At 46.3% G+C, this 17,053-nt stretch overlaps 1 long non-coding RNA gene across 1 annotated transcript in view; it reads right to left on the bottom strand.

Moving 5' to 3' along the window:
* Window positions 1-2,596: 2,596 nt before the first annotated feature.
* Window positions 2,597-17,053, bottom strand: part of LOC309795238 — a 28,971-nt gene continuing 14,514 nt past the window's right edge. The window contains exons 2-3 of the long non-coding RNA XR_014292233.1: window positions 3,949-4,028; window positions 2,597-2,655 (exon numbers count right to left, since the gene is read on the bottom strand). This is a non-coding gene — a long non-coding RNA (uncharacterized lncRNA). The remainder of the gene's footprint in view (window positions 2,656-3,948; window positions 4,029-17,053) is intronic.

Raw genomic sequence — 17,053 nt, forward strand, 5'->3', positions numbered from 1 at the left:
ATATTAGAAAAGAAAAAAGGTCTCAAATCAATAACTTCAGCTTCCACCTTAAAAACTAGAATAAGAAGATAAAATTAAACCCAAATTAAGCAGAAGAAATGATATAATAAAGATCAAAGGGGAAACAAATGAAATAGAAAACAAAAAGACAATAGAAAAAAACAAGGAAGCCAAAGCTGTTTCGCTGAGATCGTTAAAATTAATAAAACTCTAGCCATAATGATTAAGAGAAAAAGAGAAAAGACACAAATTACCAACATCAGGAATGAAAGAGTTACAGCATTTTTAAAAAATTTATTTTTGGCTGCATTGGGTCTTCGTTGCTGCGTGTGGGCTTTCTCTAGTTGCGGTGAGCGGGGGCTACTCATTGCAGTGGCTTCTCTTGTTGCGGAGCACGGGCTCTAGGCACGCAGGCTTTCGTAGCTGTGGCTCGCAGGCTCTAGAGCACAGGCTCAGTAGTTGTGGCACACGGGCTTAGTTGCTCCACAGCATGTGGGATCTTCCCAGACCAGGGCTCGAACCCATGTCTCCTTCATTGGCAGGCGGATTCTTAACCACTACGCAACCAGGGAAGTCCCAAGAGTTACAGCATTTAAATTTCTACAGCTATTAAAGGATAAAAAGCAAATATAATGAACAACTTCATAACAATAAATACAGAAACTTAGATGAAATGGACAAATTCCTTAGAAGACACAAATGACCAAAGCTCATTAAAGAAAAATTAGGTAACCTGAAAATACCTATCAAGGAAAGGAATTGAAATTATAATTTAAAACACACCATTAAGAAAACTCCAGGGCCAGATGGCTTCACAGTGCATTCTACCAAATGTTTAAAGAATAAACCCAATTCAATACAAACTCCTCCAAAAAGTAAGAAAAAGGGAATACTTCCCAACTTAGTCTGAGGCCAGCAGTACCCTGACACTAAAATCAGAAAAAGACATTACAAGAAAAAAAATAGACCAATATTTCTCTTGAACATTGATGGAAAAATTCTAAACAAAATTTTAGCAAATCAAAACCAACAATATATTAAATGGATAATATATCAGGACCAAGTGGGATTTTTCCAAGGAATGCAGGGTTAGTTTAACATTCAAAATTCAATCAATGTAATTTACTATGTTAACTAACTAAAGACAAAAAAACATGATAATCTTAATAGATACAGTAAAAGCATTTCCCCAAATCCAACATCCATTCCTGATAAAAACCCTCAGGAAACAAGAAATAGAAGAGAACTTCTCCAATCTGAGAAAAGTCATCCAAAAAACACCCACAGTTAACATCATACTTAATGGTGAAAGACGTGAATACTCTCCCCCTGGGATTTCCCTGGTGGCGCAGGGGTTAAGAATCCGCCTGCCGGGGCTTCCCTGGTGGCGCAGTGGTTGAGAGTCCGCCTGACGATGCAGAGGACACGGTTTCGTGCCCCGGTCTGGGAAGATCCCACATGCCACGGAGCTGCTGGGCCTGTGAGCCATGGCCACTGAGCCTGCGCGTCTGGAGCCTGTGCTCTGCAACGGGACAGGCCACAATAGTGAGAGGCCCGTGTACCGCAAAAAAGAAAAAAAAAAGAATACGCCTGCCAATGCAGGGGACACAGGTTTGAGCCCTCGTCCAGGAAGATCCCACTTGCCGTCGAGCAACTAAGCCCGTGTGCCACAACTACTGAGCCTGCACTCTAGAGCCCTGGAGCCACAACTACTGAGCCCATGTGCCACAACTACTGAAGCCTGTGCACCTAGAGCCCATGCCCTGCAACAAGAGAAGCCACGGCAATGAGAAGCCCACACACCGCAACGAAGAGTAACCCCTGCTCGCCGCAACTAGAGAAAGCCCGAGCACAGCAACAAAGACCCAATGCAGCCAAAAATTAATTAATTAATTAATTATTTATTTAAAATATGTATTTTCCCCCTAAGATCAAGAACAAGTCAAGGATTTCCACTTTCATTACTTCTATTGAACATTGTACTGGAAGTTCTAGACAGTACATTCAAGCAAGAAAAGAAATAAACAGTATCCAGATTGTAAAGGAAGAAGGAAAATGTGAACCTTTATTCACAGATGACATGATAACCTATGTGGAAAAAGAGATGAACTCAACCAAAAAATTACAGAACGAATAGATGAGTATAGGAAGGTTGTAAAGATTCAAAATCAATATTAAAAAATCAATTATATTTGTATGTGCTATCTACAATTGGAAATTAAATTTTTAAAACTATTATTTAAAACAGTATTTAAAAATATTAAATACGGGGCTTCCCCGGTGGCGCAGTGGTTGAGAGTCCGCCTGCCGATGCAGGGGACACGGGTTCGTGCCCCATTCTGGGAAGATCCCACATGCCGCGGAGCGGCTGGGCCCGTGAGCCATGGCCGCTGAGCCTGCGCGTCCGGAGCCTGTGCTCCGCAACGGGAGAGGCCACGACAGTGAGAGGCCCGCGTACCGGAAAAAAAAAAAAAAAAAAAAAAATTAAATACTTAGGGATAAATTTAAAAAAAAGATGGTAAAGACCCACATAGTGAAAACAATGAAATACTGCTGAGAGAAATTAAGGAAGAATTAAATAAATGGACAGCTATACCTTGGTCATGCGTCAGAAGACTCAATGTTGTTAAGATGTCAATTCTCCTCCAAACTGATCTGTAGATACAAAGCAATCTCAAACAAAATCCTAGCAGGTATTTTTGTAGAAATTGAGAAGGTAACTCTAGAATTCATATGAAAATGTAAAGAACCTAGAATAACCAACATAACTTAGAAAAAGAAGAACAAAGTTGAAGGACTAACATACCTGATTTTAAGGCTTTTTTAAAACTAGAGTAATCATATCAGCATGGCATTGCCATAAAAACAGGCAAATATAAATAGCAAGTCCAGAAAAAAAAAACTACATATATACGAACAGCTGATTATTTTACAAAGGCACACAGACAATGCAGATGGCATAGCCTTATCAACAAACAGTGCTGTGACAACTAGCAACTCTGGACCTCTGTTCCCAGCAACTGGCTGGGCACCCATGCACTGTACCTGGCTCCCCACCGCTCCCCACCGCTCAGCTCATCCCCCCTGTGTAACTCATTCACATTGCTCACTCAGCCTCTACAGACAGCTGAGCAGGGGACCCCCCAGGGGACTCTCTCCAGACCTGTGGCCCCCTGGGCTTGCCCTAGCTGCTGCCGTCCTCCCTGCAGTGGCCAGCCCTTGTGATGGGAAAGGCCCTCTGGACTCTGCCTGGGTGCAGACCTGCTGGGTGGCCCATTGACACACAGGGCCAGAAGGCCAGGGCATGGGCAGTGGGTTGTCACATTGGTTCCTCTCTGACCGGCCGGTCCCACTTACAGAGCCTTACCAGAAACTGGACACAAGCCAAGCTTTGGTTAAAGGAGGGGTCCTTACCACAAATGCCCACAGGGTGTAAGCTTAGAAGGTGAACCAGTGGAGAGTTGGGGAAGAGACAACACAGGATGGAAGGGATTGAGGCAAACTAGACAAAGTCCCATCCTGGTGGCAGCTGATTCCTGCCCACCCTGACATGAACCAGTATTGTCACAGCCTTGCTTTTTAAGACAGGAATCCAGATTTTTAGATGTAAATGTCTGAGTTTTAAGTGTCATCAATGAATCTAAATTAAAATACAAGAAAAGCCACAAGAGGCCAACACCCTGGTTCTGAAGCCACATTCAGCCTCAGATGCCAGCAGATCCCGGGTTAAACCCTTCAAGGCGTGGGATCAGCTCTGGTCCTGGGTGCCTGTGGGGGCAGCTGTGAGCTGGAGGAGCAGCGGGCGGGGCTTTCTCCCAGGGTGTCTGCAGCAGCCCGACCACAGCTCGGCTTCCCAGCTGCCTCCAGGTGGCGGGGCCGGACCTCCGAAGTCGCTGTTGTCCAGCCCCACCACCCTGAAGCCCCGGTGACGGGACTGCCAGTACCTACCACATACGATGGGGGCAAATATGTCCATGCCTTTGAACTGCTGCTTGGATATGGTCTTGTTGAAGATGAGCCCTCCGAAACTGGGGAGAGACAGCAAACGATTAGAGTGGACGCTTGCCAATCTTCTCCACGCAGACCGCCAATGAGCTAGCTGAGCGCTCTCCTGGCTCCCTGGCCCAGCTGGTCTCCCCAGTGCCCTTTGCACCCCACACATGCATTTTCACCTCTGTTCTGAGTCTCACCTGTTCCAAAAAGCCCATCTGATGATGTCAGCCCACTGAAAACCCAACGAACCCTTTCTGAGGCCACTTAGCTGGCTGGGCTCTGCCAAGTGATAGCCTGCGAGCTGCTCTTCAGCAGAAAGCCGGACCTGCGCAACGTCTCCCGCCCCGCTACCCCCGTTCCCAGAAGCCGCCACCCCAGAACCTGGCCCCACCAGCCCCTGTGGTTTAGCAAAGGCCTGGAGCCCAAGAGCTTCTAGAAGCAAAGACACCTCAACCACAGCCTCCCCTCCCCAAGAGTCAGTCGGGAAAGCACATCAGAAGGGACTGGGGTGGCCCCGGTCAGCGTCCACGAGCAGAAAGGGGCCCCGAGGATGGGTCTGGAAGGCAGAAAGCCTGGGCTCGGCGGCTGGAGGCCCCAGGGCCCTGGGGCACTAATCCCTCAGCACTGTAGGTCCCACCAGCGGCCGTGCTGCGGAAACAAGGCGTCCACAGAGCCGTCGCCGCGAGGCCAGCTAAGCGAGGCCAGGCCGGCAAGGGCGTCAGCAGCAGGAGAGCAGGGCCCCAGGCGCCGGGGCCGAGGCCGCGGCCGGTGCTCGTCCACTGTCACCAGGCTCTGCTCCTCAGGCCCCCGGTGCTGTGGCCGCCATAAACAGGGCTGCCCCTCGGAATATACGAGGTCCGGGGTTCTCGGGGGAAGAGCGAAGAGCATGGCGAAGGCGCCGCGTCCACGACTCACCCCACCCAGACCCGGAAGCGTCGCCACATCCCTGAGCCCGTGCGCGCGCACCTGCTGACGACCATCCTCGGGACTTTCCCACCCGAACTTCAGGATCTTCAAGACGGGCGGGTTCTGCTTGGCGACGAGGACCCCCACAGGGCTCAGGGCCGCGAAGCCAACGCAGACCAGCGGCGACAGATACTGACTGTGTAGGGCGGGGTGGGGGGCGGTAAAGGGGCGCGTGGCTGGTGGCGCCAGAGCTCACGGAGGGGCCCGGGCTGTGGCCTGGGTGGCAGAGCTGAGAGGTGGGTGGGGACTCTGGGCACCGCAGGCCTGAGGAGCAGCTGCTGTCCCCATCAATCTGGTGGGCCGTCCTCCGCACGTCTCAGAACCTCTTTCCTATCAGGCGGCTGGAAGGGCTCCTTCCACCTCGGTTCCCGCCACACCCACCTTTTCTTCCCTTATGCCTTTGTGACTTTCCTGACACACTTCCCTCCTCTGCCTCCTCTCCGCCCCACCTCATCGGTTCCACTTATGGGATCGTGACCGTGGCCAGCACCGCGTTCAGCACCTCGTGTGCCTGACTCTCCTGTTCTCAACGACCCACTCGGACGGCCCGGAAGGAGGGGGCAGACCAGGATACACGCTCTGCTCCTGAGGCCATCCCAGCGCCTGCGTTTCTCATAGGGCTCGGACCTCGGCCTGCTTTGCATCCACTCCTGTCCCCGTGTCACCTGCTCCAACCGGCGGGAGCCTGGAAGACCGACCTCGACCTGGATCGGCCACCGGAACCTGGGCGCAGGCCGGAGCCTGACACACGGGGCACACGCGGCCGCCTCACCTGACACCCCCCCGCCCTGCCCCGCCTGCCTCCTACGCGCACGCAGAGCGAGTCACCGGCCTCGTGGAGAAATGTCCCCTGACCACCGGCGCACCCAGAGCAGGCTCGGGGGTGCGCACCCCTCTGCAGAGGCCGCAGGCCCAGCGTGCAGGCGTGGCTCTGTGTCCCCTGCCCTTCTCCGCAGGAAACAATCGTGGCCCGTCCTTCTGGCCCACGGGCTCCCGGGAAGCTGCAGGGAAGGACCGGCCGCCATAGGCCATGTGCTCCACGGTGGGCGTCTAGGGCAGGAGGCGGGCCCAGGGGTTCTGCTAGTGTCCGACGCCCTGGAAATGGCAGCCTGGAGAAGCAGGTACTCAGGACCCGTACCCTCCCAGCGCCGTGATACCCGCCTCCCCAGATGAGGGCTCACCTCGCTTTAGTCAGGACTTACCTGACTGGTGCCAGGCCAGAGACCCGCGAGACCCCAGGGATAATCCACTGTCCAACTGCATGGACAGGTGACCCAACACGACTCAACGTCTGGTGCATCGAGCCGAGACGTGGGGCTGAGCGCAGAGGAGAGGGAGGGTCTGGGGAGGCCTGAGACTCGAAGTTATTTTGCAAATCAAACTCGATGACTAACCCATGCACAAATCTCCTTTGAAATTATTGTTTGAAAAATAAAATAAGGTCATCTTATTTAAAAGAAAGGAAGAAAGAAGAAAAGGAAGGAGGGAGGGAGGGAGGATCTCACAAACAACCTAACTGCACACCTCAAGGAAATCGAAAAAGAAGAACAAACTAAACCTAAAGTTAGGAGAAGGAGGGACTTCCCTGGTGGTCCAGTGGTAAGGAGTCTGCCTTCAATGCAGGGGATGCGGGTTCCATCCCTGGTCAGGGAACTAAAGATCTCACATGCTGTGGGGCAACTAAGCCCACCGGCAACAGCTACTGAGCTCTCCCGCCTCAACTAGAGAGCCTGCGAGCTGCAAACTAAAGAAGCCACGCTCAACAACTAGAGAAGAGAAAACCCGCAAAGAAACCACGCTCAACAACTAGAGAAGAGAAAACCCGCACGCCACAACTAGAGAGAAGCCCGCGCACCAGAATGAAGAGGCCGTGTGCTGCAACGAAAGGTCCCGCATGCCTCAAGGAAGATCCCCGTGTGCCGCAACTAAGACCGGAAGCAGCCTAATTAATTAATTAATTAATTAATTATTAAAAATAGGAGAAGGAAGAAAATAAAAATGAGGGTGGAGGGCTTCCCTGGTTGCGCAGTGGTTGAGAGTCTGCCTGCCGATGCAGGGGACACGGGTTCGTGCCCCGGTCCGGGAAGACCCCACATGCCGCGGAGCGGCTGGTCTCGTGAGCCGTGGCTGCTGAGCCTGCGCGTCTGGAGCCTGTGCTCCGCAACGGGAGAGGCCACAACAGTGAGAGGCCTGCGTACCGCAAAAAAAAAAAAAAAAAAAAAAAAAAAAAATGAGGGTGGAAATACATGAAATAGATACTAGAAAAACAATAGAAAATATTAATGAAATTACGATCTGGTTTTTTAAAAAGATAAAGTTGACATACCTCTACGTAGACTAAGAAAAAAAGAGAGACAACTCAAACAAAACTATAAAAGAAAGAAGAGACATTACAACTTATATTATAGAAATGCAAAGGATCTTAAGAGACTACCACGAACATTTATACACCCACAAATTGGACAACCTAGAAGAAGTAGATAAATTCCTGGAAACATATAACCTACCAAGAATGAATAATGAAGAAACGAAATCTGAACAGACCAATAATGAGTAAGGAGGTTGAATCAGTAATCAAAAATCTTCCAACACAGAAAAGTCCAGGACCTGATGGCTTCACTGATTAATTCTACCAAATATTTAAAGAAGAATTAATGTCAATCCTTCTCAAACTCTTCCAAAAATTGAAGGAGAAGGAGCACTTCGAAACTCATCTTACAAGGCCAGCATTACCAAAGCCAGACAAAGAAACTACAAGAAAAGAAAATTATAGGTCAATATCCCTGATGAACATAGATGCAAAAATCCTCAAAATACTAGGAAATCAAATTCAACAACACATTAAAAGGATCATACACCATGACCAAGTGAGATTTATCCCTGAATGCAAGGATTGTTCAATATATGCAAATCAGTAAGTGTGGTATACCACATTAACAAAATAAAGGATAAAAATCATAGGATCACCTCACTAGGTGCAGAAAAAGCATTTGACAAAATCCAACATCCATTCATTATAAGAACTCTCAACAAAATGAGTATGGAAGGAACATACCTCAACCTAATAAAGGCCAAGGACTTCCCTGGCGGTCCAGTGGTTAAGACTCTGGGTTTCCACTGCAGGGAGCACAGGTTCGATCCCTGGTCGGGGAACTAAGATCCTGCATGCCACGTCGGCAAAAAAATAATAATAATAATAACAATAATATAGGCCACATATGACAGCTAACATCATGCTAAATGGTGAAAAACTGAAAACTTTTCCTGTAAGGTCAGGAACAAGACAAGGGTGCCCATTCTCACCACTTTTATTCAATACAGTTATGGAAGTCCTAGCCAGAGCAATTAGGCAGGGAAAAGGGAAAAAGGCATCCAAATTGAAGGGAAGAAGTAAAACTGTCTCTATTTGCTGATGACATGATATATAAAGGAAACCCTAGAGTCTGCCAAAAAACTGTTAGCACTAATATACAAATTCAGTACAGTTGCAAGATACAAAATCATATTCAAACATCAGTTGCATTTCTACCCAGTGGTTTAAAACCTTTTGGCCACATTGGGGCTGTCAGCAGAAAGAAGAGAGAGCAGATGAATCCTTGTTAGAATATGATGAAGAAGATTCAATTCTCTAAAATTCGCAGAAGAATACCTAGAAGGGGGTAGGGGGAACTTCTAAAGTTGTCTTTAAAGCCCCTGTCTCCTGCCTAGCATTTCTAAAAGAGCTGAATCTCTTCCTAGGAGAGTGAAGGGCGATTCCAGATGGGAACTGAACACCACGAGTAAATAAGCCTTGACTGTCACTTTGTAGATGGTGAGAGGGTAGGTAATGAGGATTTCCTTCCGTAAGCTCTCTGACGCCAGCAGCCAAGGCAAAAAGATCCCAGTATCCTCATTTCCAGGGTTCTCTGCCACTGGTCCCAGTCTCATAAATCCAAGAGGAACCAAATTATGTGCCTGCACACACTCTCCCTCTCTCTCTCTCTCTCTCTCTCTCTCTCTCTCTCTTTTTGGCCACACAGCTTGCGCGATCTTAGTTTCCCGACCAGTGATCAAACCTGGGCCCTCAGCAGTGAAAGCACAGAGTCCTAACCACTGGACTGCCAGGAAATTCCCTGCACTCTCCACCTAACTGTGACAGAACCCAACGGCCCTCCCCCACTGAACACACACACACACACACACACACACACCTTTCAGCGTTCATCTGCTTTTCTGACCCATCAGCTACTCCACTCTGAAAAAGTAATGGCAATTATTTTGAAATTGTGGTCAGAAGTCAATGTAGACATATATTCGGGTCACCATCGTCACAAAGAGTTACCAGGAGAAACGTAGCAGAGTAACATTTTGAAATATTTAATCTCTATTGTACATTTTCCCAACTTCACTTCCCAGAAGACAAGCAAATAATTGGTCATGTTACCATTGCCTCAGGAGAAAAACAAAGCTAAGTTGAAATTAGACAGATGTTGCAAATCCTCTTGTTATTTTTATCTAAATTTTATGCCTCAGGAAGAATAGGGTTCAGAGGTATGGACACATTAGTGCTATGTAATGGGTAATTTTATGTGTCAATCTGACTGGCCCAACGGATGACAAAATAGCTGATAAAACATTATTTCTGGGTGTGTCTGTGATACTGTTTCCGGGAGAGATTAGCATTTGGATCAGTAGACTGAGTAAAGAAGATTGCCCTCCCCAGTGTGGGTGGGCATCATCCAATCCATTAAGGGCCTGAACTGAACAAAAATGTAAAGGAAGGGCAAATTAGCTTTTTGCTTGAGCTTCATCTTCTGCTACCCTCAGACATCAGCACTCTGGTCCTCCCGATATTTGCTTTACTGCAGTGGTCTGGAACCTGATCTGCAATCTCTCTGAGGTATGCCTGTATTATTAAAATCTATTTTTTCCTTAAGTAAACACAGTTTGAAGCCAAGCTCAAGGGTTAATAGGCGTTTGTGTAGATGTCCTTAAGTGGCTTGGCATTTTGTAAAGTTTTGGGGTGAACGGGCGGAGCACAGAGGATTTTTAGGGCAGTGAAGGTATTCTGTACGATACCATAATAATGGATACATGTCATTATACCTTTGTCCAAACCCGTAAAATGTACAACTCTAAGAGTGAGCCCTGATGTAAACTATGGACCCTGGATGATTCTGATGAGTCGATGTAGGTTCATCAATTATAACAAATGTTCCACTCTGGTAGGAGATGTTGATCATGGGGGAGGCTATGTGTGTGGGGGTGCAGGGGTGATATGGGAAAATGTACCTTCTACTCAATGTTGCTGTGAACCTAAAACTACTCTAAAATAGTCTTAAATAAATAAATATGACATATATTTTATGCCAGAATACAGCTATTTTTATTCCAATTTATAATCTTTTAAAATTATTTCCTGGTAAAATTGCTTAATTCTCTTCCAAAAGTAAAATGGGGACTGCTCAGACTTTGCAGCGTCCTGCATGGAGTATTCTAGGAAGCTACCACGAGATGGCAGCATCCGCCCACAGATGTTACAGCCAGCCTAGCCCGTCTCTGCAACAAGGAACTACACGTGTTTGAGGAACCCTAGAGGACCTGAGGCCTCACCATCTGTTTAGGGGGAGGCAGGGATGCTGGCTCAGAAAACATCTGGTAGGGGGCAGTCCTCTCCACGCCTCCACGGGTACACACACACTCCTGCCCTCATTCACTCAGAAGGTCCTGTCACAATTCTATACAGTTGTGGCCATTTTAAACACACACACACACACACACACACACACACACACACACACCACCCAAGATGTCCAAGCCCACAAAAGGCCCCTGACCCACCAAATCTCAAGGTTCAGAGGGCTCTTGCACCTGTTCCTTCCTTTCTATTTTAAACATAGACGTCACGGGAGATGCAGCACATTAAATAACAATTTCAGTGTCAGGATGCACCAGCCCCCAATGTCAACCAGGTCACCCTCGGTGTGGGTTGCACTCTGCACAGCCAGGACCCGCAGGAAACCACAAACTAAGGAATCTCTGACGTCTGATGAGCACTCCCTGGTACAGTGGAGTAACTTCATTCCCTTTTTTCACTTCAGGTAACTGATTTTCAGTGTGGTTTAGTCACATCTCTATGTTCGTGTACCACCTAGTGGTAGAAGAGAGATCCTAACCCAAATTTGTCTGATTTCAAACCCCCTTTTTTCTACTATCACTTTATTGTAGTGTTTATCTACTTTATTGGAGCTTTTCCTACAATACTGGGTGGAGGGGGAAGAAAACAAGAATATCCGGCTCTCTGAAAAGATTTAGTGTTACTTGGGTTTTTTTTCTTTTTACAAATAGAATCCAATAGAATTAAACAAAGAATTTTGCCAAATGCTGAATGGAAGTTAAATTGTAGTTAAATGGAATGGAATGTGGAATTCTAGTCAACAAGAATTCTCACAGGTATTGCAGAAAAAGTTTTCTGTGACCACAATAGCACCTGAAATGCCTTATCACCACATAAAATTTAAGTTCTATGAAGAATGCCACACTTCTTCTCAAAATGTTCATAAAATAAACTGTGCATTCTTAGTTTGAGGTTAGATGTTATGTAACTCTGACCCAGAAGACTTTTTTCTATGCTACTGCTGGCCACAGGGCCATTATAATCAGCAAATCGATATGGGCTTAAGTCATATTAATAAAAGAATAAAGTAATTATCACACTCTCCTCTGCCTTGGTCAGACCTCTCCCAATGGTGCCAAGTTCTTGTTATGACATTTTATGATAGGTTTTGTCAACCTAAAGAATGGGTTTTGGGGCTTCCCTGGTGGCGCAGTGGTTGAGAGTCCGCCTGCCAATGCAGGGTACACAGGTTCGTGCCCCGGTCCGGGAAGATCCCACATGCTGCGGAGCGGCTGGGCCCGTGAGCCATGGCCTCTGAGCCTGCGCGTCCAGAGCCTGTGCTCCGCAACGGCAGAGGCCACAACAGTGAGAGGCCCGCGTACCGCAAAAAAAAAAAAAAAAAAAAAATGGGTTTTGATGCCAAAAGTTATTATGACATTTTAGGATGGATTTTGTTAATAAGAGAAGAGAGAGCAGGATGGTCAGGGGCTCCAGGCCAGACATCCCCGGGGGTCCTCAGCTGTTTCTCCTGCCATGAACTGAGGAAGAAATGATTTAATAAGGGGGACATAGCACCTGTACTCAAATATGCAGGGCATTTGTTTTCTGGCTCTGGTGATCAGATGCAGGCCTCTGAACAGAAGGCACACAGATAGAGTTTATCTCATGATAGGGAAGAGTACTGTCACACCGAATGCTGTCCCACAGTGGAATAGGTGGCTTGGGAAAGGCATCAATATCTGATGAACCAGTGAAACCCATAAGCAGAAAATCATTCCATATACGTGATGTATTGTGACAAACTCTAGACGCACAGTGATGTTTCAGGTAGGCTTTGTCTCTGCCCTCACAGGGGCTTCACAGAGAAGACAGACCAGAAAAAAAAAAAAAAAAAAGCATCTAGTTTTAACTATACTATACTATACTATAATAAGAACAAGAGTGCAAAGGAGCCCATCCAAGGGGCCCCTGCCCCTGTCTCTGAGTACAGAGAAGGATTCCTAGAGAAAGAGAATATGAGACTTAAATAGTGAATGAGAATTAACTGAATAAAGAAAATAGGAGAAAGAGAAGATTTTCCCCTGAGAACAATGCTCCTTCCCAAATACAGTTCTCTGTGACCTCCTTCACATATGTGACCTTTATAAACACCAAGGAAAATAGCCCGTTATGTTATCTATTGCTGCATAACAAGCCACCTCAATGTTTTGTGGCTTAAAACAACAACCATTTATATGCTCATGATTCTGCATCTTGGCTGAACTGACACAGGAATGTCTCCTGGCTCGCCTGGGCTCACTCCTGTGGCTATAATCATCTGATAGCTCCACTGGGATGGACTGGCCAGATGGCCTCAGCTGGGGCACCTTGGTTCTCCTCCACAGCCTCTCACCCTCTGGAAGGCTAGAGACAGAACTTCCTTACTCGGTGGTCTCAGGGCTGCATTCCAAGAGGGCAAAGGAGGACGTCTTAAGGCATCTAGGGGCCCAGGCTCTGGAACTCACATAGCATCATTTCTGCCACATTCTATTGGTCAGAGCATGTCATAAGGCCAATTTGGATTCAAGCAATAGGGAAACAGACTCTTCCTTTTGACAGGAAGAGCTACAAAATACTGTGGCTCTGTTTTTCAATCTACCATAAGTATGGTGAGAAAACCCAAAGTGGAAGGAATTAGGGAAGATTCCAGAGAAGAGATGGAGCTTGAGCTCGGTCTTAAAGGATGAGTAAGATTTTGTCGAGGAGAGCAGGAGTGCATAGCATTACAATGACGTGGAGGTGCCAGAGAACACAGGTGACCTGTTTGAAAAAGAACACAGGGATTGGCTCAGGGGACAAAATTGTGGGGAAAGACCCATCAGGAGAAGAGCATCATCACACCTAGCACTGTCCCACATGCCATTTGGCTGCTTATGATACGATTAATAAATACTGACTGTGTCCAATCAAGGACAAGATCATGAAAGCCTCTATGGTAGATACAGGAGTTTGCCAAGATAATTTTTTTTTTTTTTTTTTTGTGGTACGCAGGCCTCTCACTGTTGTGGCCTCTCCCATTGCAGAGCACAGGCTCCAGACGTGCAGGCTCAGCGGCCATGGCTCACGGGCCCAGCCGTTCCGTGGCATGTGGGATCTTCCCGGACCGGGGCACGAACCCGTGTCCCCTGCATCGGCAGGTAGACTCTTAACCACTGAGCCACCAGGGAAGCCCCCAAGAGAATATGTTTAATCAGGGGAGTTAGGCAATGAGAATTTTCCTTGCATATCCGAGATGTCGTTTCATAGACACTGCATAAATTAGCATCCAAACTATTTTGTTCCTGTGGATCTGGTCAAGACCTTTAATCATCTGTAATTTCTGTGGCCCCTGACTTGATTATCTGTGTGAATTTTAGATCTTTGTTTTGATCATGTCAATTCACTCAGAGTAGAGGAGAGATGTAATATCCTCAGCAAGCTGCAGAGACCCCATCTGACATGAAAATGGACACTGAAACAAGAGGACCATGATGAGAGCAGGTATGAAGGCATATGGCTAACATCTAATCCAACACACATTATCTCCCTCCAGTTGGATTCACACAAGATTTTTTTTTTTTTTGCCTCAGTCAGTAGAAAGGAGACATTTTATTGCTAAAAAGGCTGGAGAGAGAAAGAAGTGAGATTGAAATTCTGGAACTAATCAACTTTGGCAAAGCCATAATAGTGGTAACTTGTGACTACAGTGGTAGATTGCCCAGGGTCACATGGATCAAATGATTTAAGCCACTAAGAACACAGAATAAACATTTGCTCGTATCTGTGGTTGCTCTGTGAGCATGACCTTACATGACTTATGACGAAAGTGTAGTCATAAAAGACCACATATTTTTATTGTATGATTCCTTTTACATGAAAGGCCCAGAGGAGGCAAATATATAAAAACAGGAAGTAGATTAATGGTTGCCTATTACTGTGAGGAGTGAGGAGAAATGGAGGGTAGCTGCTAAAGGACACAGGGTTTCTTTGGGGGATGATAAAATGTTCAAAATTTGATTGTGTAACGGAGCAGGACCCTATGGGGCCTTCCTGGGACAGACCCTTCCCCCCACTCCCCACCATGTGCTCTGCCTGCCTCTTTTTTTTTTTTAATATTTATTTATTTGGCTGCACTCGATCTTAGGTGCAGCAGGGTCTTAGTTGCAGCACGCGAGATCTTTAGTTGATCTTTAGTTGCGGCATGTGGGATCTAGTTCCCTGACCAGGGATCGAACCCAGGCCCCCTGCATTGGGACCGTGGAGTCTTAGCCACTGGACCACCAGGGAAGTCCCCTGCCTACCTCTTGTTTGTAGAAAAACTTTAGCCTCCTAGGGCTTCCCCAAGTTCCAAAGAATAAATTTAATCAGAGAAGTGAGAAAATTCAGGAACAAAGGAAAGCAGTCAAGCAAGACAAAATAATAATAGTTTAGCCATTACACAAAGTCAAGGCCCTTCCGTTCCTCTTCAAGGGCTATAGATAATCTTCTGAGCCAAATCCTTTGAGCTGTTTTGCAGATACTGAAACCCCCACCAGGTGGGAGAAGTTAACTGCGTGCTGCCCACAAGCATGTAGACCCCAGACCAGCTGGAACCAGAAGGCTGATGATGTTGACACCCCGTTACCTCACCATCAACCAATCAGAAGAATGTCCATGAACTGATCACATACCCTGCAACCCTCTCCCATACTCTATCTTTAAAAATCTTTCTCTGAAAGCCTTTGGGGAGTTCGGGCCTTCTGAGCATTAGGTGCCTGGACCCCTTGCTTGGTTGGCCCTGCAGTAAACGCTGCACTTTCCTTCACCACAACTCGGTGTCAGTAGATGGGCTTTACTGTGTGCAGCTGAGCAGACCCAAGTTTGGTTTGGTAACAACTGTGGTGATGGTTATAAAGCTCTGTGAATACATTAAAAATCATTGAATTGTACACTTTAAGTGGGTGAATATATGGTATGTGAATGATATATCAATAAAGCTTTTTCCAAAAAACTAAGTTAAATTAAAGAATAAACTCTTTTCACGCAAATCCTGTCATTTGGAGGCTGGCTGGCAACCATCCTCTAATCTAACCGTTATGCTCAGAAAGTCTTTTCAAAATCAAAGAGGAGATATGGGACTTCCCTGATGGTAAAGTAGTTAAGACTCTGCACTTCCACTGCAGGGGGCACAGGTTCGATCCCTGGTCGGGGAACTAGGATCCCACATGCTGCATGGTGTAGCCAAAAAAAACCCAAAAAAGCAAAAAACAAGGGGAGATATATTCTCAAGGCAAAAACGAGTATAATATCTTCTGCTTCCTAATGGTGCCCTTTGTTTGTTTAGCCCAAAGGGAGCATCTATATAAATGCAGGTCAAGAATCCAAGAACTTGATAACTATCAGCTGGAATTTATATCATCCAATTAATCTCAATGCTGGCAAAAACTACTGTCTTGTTTTGTTTTGTGGGGAGAAGTAAAATCTCTTGGAGGTGGGAAGAGTTAAGACCTGTTGATTCAATGCATTTTGTGTTAGGTTTGCAAGACAGTGATGACACGTTCCTGGGCCTCAGGTTGACTATATTTTGCTAAAATAGGAAGGAATCCCTCAGGAACACACAGGTCTGGGGCTACTTGTGCTGCAGGGTGGATTCATCACTAAATTATCTTTCTAACAAAGGCAAATTACCTCCTATGTTGTACAAGACCCCGAAGACATTAGACGAATGAATCTAATGTCCAGCCAAGACTTGAGCTGAGAGTCAGCAGGATGGCACCTGCCAGAGGAGCCTCTTGAGTGGTCTACACAGACAAAGGTGAGCATCAGCAACCGTGATCACATGTACCCCTTGGGAGGGCTTTCACACACCATGTTCTTATGTGATACTCTTCTCAGTCATTGCCAGGAATGATTTTAATTACATTTATCTGCATATGAGGAAACTGATGTTCAGAAACATCAGAATCACATAGTGGACAGGGCTTAGCTTTTGTAGACACAGAGCTCTTTGTTCAAATGCCTTAAATACAACGTATTAGCCCAATGACTTTTGGCAAGTTTTTACACCTGAGTTTCAGTCGCCTCATCTTTATAGTGATGATGATAATGCCTCTCTCATAGGCTTGTAAGAACTAGAGGAGAATTTATTCACACAAGCACATACACACATATGCACATATACACATACATGTACATGCACACACATACATACACACAGAATGTCTGGCGCTTCTAAAGAGTTTAGCAAGTGGTTATTAAACTGTGGCCTCTGGAGTCTAACCACTTGGGTTAAAACGCCAGGCCTGCTATTTGCCAAAGCTAACAAATGCAAGAAGCTTGGCTTCTCTGTGCCACATTTTCTTATCTATAAAATGGGGACAATAATAGCAGCTGACCCACAAGTTTGTTGTAAAATTTTAAGATGATAAAAAGCATATAAGTCCATAATAAATAGTCAATAAATGATGGAGACAAAGAGTTAATGATTAAAAGTAATGATTA

The sequence above is a fragment of the Mesoplodon mirus genome (assembly GCF_964341445.2).
Source record: "Mesoplodon mirus genome assembly, chromosome: 19".
NCBI classification, from domain to species: domain Eukaryota; kingdom Metazoa; phylum Chordata; class Mammalia; order Artiodactyla; family Ziphiidae; genus Mesoplodon; species Mesoplodon mirus.